We start from the raw sequence: 2,899 nt of genomic DNA on the forward strand, positions 1-2,899 counted from the left end.
GAGGGTGGCAGGCCTGGGCAGAGGGAGAAGCTGACTGGTGATGCAGCAGCAGCTGAGGCCTCAGATGGCCCGTCAGAATTGTCTCAAATTATGACAAGGAAGCTGGTCTCCACTGCACTTATTCTTTGGTGGGCCAGAGAAGAGGCTAATTTCAGGCAAGGCATTACCTTCCCTGAAAACCAGAGAGGGAAGCAATTGCAAAGTGTTAGCAGCTAGGCTGCCTCACAGTGGGCAAACGAGAGTTCCCATCTTCAACGGGGTTCTGGGTGGTATACCATAGCATGTACTATCAAGAGCTAAACACTCAAGAACTCCCAAACTCAGGCTTTTCCAGGTGGCTGCTGAAGATGGCCTACCAGCAGGTCTTTGCGCTCAATGGCCGAGGCCATCGCCTGGCCAGCTGGCGACCATTGTGGCCAAGTAGGTAATTATTGGGTCGTAAGGTTGTGCTGTGAGAGCGTCAATATTTCTGGCATTTCATACAAAAACAAGTTGAAGTACCGGTGCCTTCCTCCGTGGATGAATACCAACCCATCCGACAGGCGTTACCACTTCTGAGCCCCCGGGCGCATCTTTTGGCGGACCCTGCGAGGCATGCTGCCCCACAAGACCAAGTGAGGCTTGGTCTCCCTGGGCCGCCTTCGGGTGTTGATGGGATCCCGCTGCCTTCAGACAAGAAATAGCGAATGGTGGTTCCTGCTGCCCTCAAGGCAGTACGTCTGAAGTCTACTCGGAAGTTTGCCTGCCTAAGGGCTCCTGGCTTATGAGGATGTCTGGAGGTACCAGGCAGTTACAACCACTGTGGAGAACAGGAAGGAGAAGGCCGAGATCCCTTACGGGAAGGAAAAAATAGTTCCTGAGACTAGGAAAGAGGTCTTAAAAACGTGGAGAAGAAAATTAACAGATACACATGTGTCCTTAAGACTCATGGGCTCCTAGTCTGAGTCCAATAAAATTGACTGTTAATTCCTAAACAAACAAACATACTTCACAAAGTTAGTAATAAAGATTTCAATAAATTAATAAAAAACAGGAGTAGACAATCCATAATTCAGAGATGGTAAACTGTCCAACATCACTAGTAATCAAAGAAATACAAATTAAACTAAAATATAAAATAAAGTTGTTTGCCAATTAAAATGTATGAAATATAACAGGCAGTTCTAGAGTAACCGTGATGTTATCTGTATACATTACTAGTGGGGAGTGTAAGTTGATATAACTTTTTTGGAAAGAAACTTGGCATTCTGTACCAAACCCCTAAAAATGCTCCTACTACTTTGACCCAGTAATTTTCATCTCAGAAAAATTACCCTAAAGAGGTAATCCACTATTTGAAAAGATTATTTGCATAAAGATATTTGTTATAGAAATATTTAAATTGAGAAAAAATGAGATAACTTAAAGCTACAATAATAGAATTTAAGTAAATATAATCATGAAACTATGTAGCTATAGAAAAAAGTTTTAAATATACTATTTAAAAAGATTTTAAGATTCTATATAAACATAGTTACAACTATAGTAATAGATTCTAAGAAAAGAAACTAGAAAGAAGTAGGAATGGAATGAAATAATTCTAAAATTTGTGGGATGAATGAATAGATGAAAAAAGTAATGGCAATTACAAGAAGAAATGAAGGACTACTTAAAACATATTATAAAGTGTTCTGGTGATGTATTGCTGCAAAGTAAGTCCCCTCAAATACAATAGTTTAAATAACAAAAATCATTTTATTATCATCTCATGAATTTCAGGGTTGACTAGGTTCAGACAGACGGTTCTTACTTGGGGTTCTGCATGGTGTTGTAGTCAAATGGTGGCTGCAATGTCTAAAGAACTCACTGCCAGGTCTGGTAAGTGCTTGCGCTGGGAAGACTCAAACCTCTGAGGTTGGGACTGTGGGGCTCCTGGGCATTTCTATCTGTCTCCATGTGGTCTTCCCAACCTGGCACTTCTTACATATGACTCAGACTTCCCAAGGCCAGTGTCTCTAGAGAGCCTAGAAAAAGCTTCATGGTTTTCTCTATTCTATTCTCAGAAGTCACTCAGGGTCGCCTCCATTGCACAACATTCTTTGAGGCAGTCACAAGAGTCTGCCCAGTTTCGAGGAGGCAACCTAGCTTCTACATCTTAATGGAAGAATGCTAAGGTTCTAAAGACAACACTATGGTGATCACCAGCGGGTAAGGTGGGTGGCGAGAGAGAGAGAAGAGGGTAAAAGGGGGATAAAGGATGATGAAAGGAGACTTGATTTTTGGTGATGAACACACAATGCAATATACAAGTGATGTATTATAGAATCATACACTTGAAACTTCTGTAATTTTATTAATCAATGTCATCCCAATAAATTCAATAAAGATTTTTAAAAAGAATACTAAGGCTCTAGAAGACCATGTGTAATGGGAAATATTATTGCAACCATTTTTTTCACTGCAAAATGCACTCTGCCTCATAAAAGTGCAATAATTAAGTAGGATTGTAGTGATGTACGTAAAACAAAACACCCTAATCAGTGGTACAAAATAGAAAGTCGAACAACTGGATTTATTGTACATTTTAATTTATTATAAATTAAAACTGTTAATATATGATTAAAGAATCATCTCAAGTCAATAAGAAAATTATTCAGTTGATTTTGTTGTGCCAACTGGTGAATTAATTAAATGTAAAAAATAAACATAGAAAAAGCTGAAAAAAATATCTAAACACTGAGGGTGGTGGGACACTTCAGAACCTTAAAATTGTGGGAGAAATCTCAAAGGAAAAAATTTAAAAACAACCACATAATTATGATAAATTTCTAAGTTTCAAAAAAGATCTCATTTCCTAACTAAAAAGAAAATAAATTATTAATTTACTTTATAAAAATATGAAAGAAAAATATTTAATATA

The 2,899-nt window shown here is 38.4% G+C and overlaps 1 pseudogene; it reads left to right on the top strand.

Annotated features, from left to right (window-relative positions):
* The first annotated feature begins 434 nt into the window (after positions 1-434).
* LOC150002892 (large ribosomal subunit protein uL13 pseudogene) lies at positions 435-944 on the top strand (annotated as a pseudogene).
* The last annotated feature ends 1,955 nt before the right edge of the window (positions 945-2,899 follow it).

This window comes from Furipterus horrens, unplaced genomic scaffold, assembly GCF_987537825.1.
Source record: "Furipterus horrens unplaced genomic scaffold, mFurHor1.1.pri manual_scaffold_8, whole genome shotgun sequence".
NCBI lineage: Eukaryota > Metazoa > Chordata > Mammalia > Chiroptera > Furipteridae > Furipterus > Furipterus horrens.